Here is a 1,077-nt window from a genome sequence, read left to right as displayed (position 1 = left end):
GGGGGATTGATACACCGATCTTGCATGAAGACCCTTGTGCTTTGAAGAACACACCTCTAATAGGTTACTCATGACCCCATCACTCTCTATCTCCAACCATATTTCCCTTCATTTCATACCAAACAAATATTTCAAGAAAAAAAATGTGATATGGTTGTTCATGTCGCCATTAAGTTGACTTGCATCTTCTTTGCTCTACCATAGTATATAATAAGCGTTGTAGTTGTAGGAAATAAGTTCGACACTTTTCTTGAATTTTCATGCATCAGTGACATGTTATTTTGTATTATACGCACATATTACTGAAAAGTTAGCAGAAATACATCTATATGACACGTAAGTCTTTTACTTCCAACCAAGAATAATTGCATCAAGTACTAAACCAATAAGCTCATTCCATCTCGCCGGTTAATGCAACTTATTAACCACTCCCTGTACGAGAAACCAAATGTCAAACTGAGTAGGAAAGGTAGTTAACATATCATAGGCGGCAATAGAGTTAAGTAATTCAAGGTCCAGAAGATCAAATGTGGTTAGATTTTCTTTTGCAGTCAATATAAAAATTATATTCTATACTTTAGAAATATCTTTACTATCCTCCTGATATAGATATAATAACCACAACTGTTCATTAGCAAAAATAAATAAATAAATAAATAGGATAGGTTTATGTACTGCTGAATGCTGAGGCTCAAGCATAGGTTTTGCTTTCCCATGCTAACTGAAATATACCAAAAGCACTAAATTTCACCTTTGTACAGAAGCAAGGTTGATTACTAATAATTGTATAGCAGAAGAAAATACATAGCATATTCATCTACTACATATTTATGTGTGAAAACAAATTTGGTAATGTTCCCAACACAAGGAATGAACCAGGTGTCAAAGCTGCCACCAGTATCAGAACAGTGCATGGCATCCAAATCAAAATAATTAATCACTTAACTGAATTAATCAAAATCATTACCATCATGAAGTATCCAGGGTAATGGTGCTGGGGTATACATATCCTCCTCCTCTGCAATTAGTATCACCTCGTCGGTCTCTTGTGAGACATAACATCATCGTGATGTACAG

The sequence above is a fragment of the Triticum dicoccoides genome, chromosome 4A (genome assembly GCF_002162155.2).
Source record: "Triticum dicoccoides isolate Atlit2015 ecotype Zavitan chromosome 4A, WEW_v2.0, whole genome shotgun sequence".
NCBI lineage: Eukaryota > Viridiplantae > Streptophyta > Magnoliopsida > Poales > Poaceae > Triticum > Triticum dicoccoides.
This window is presented reverse-complemented; position numbering follows the sequence as displayed.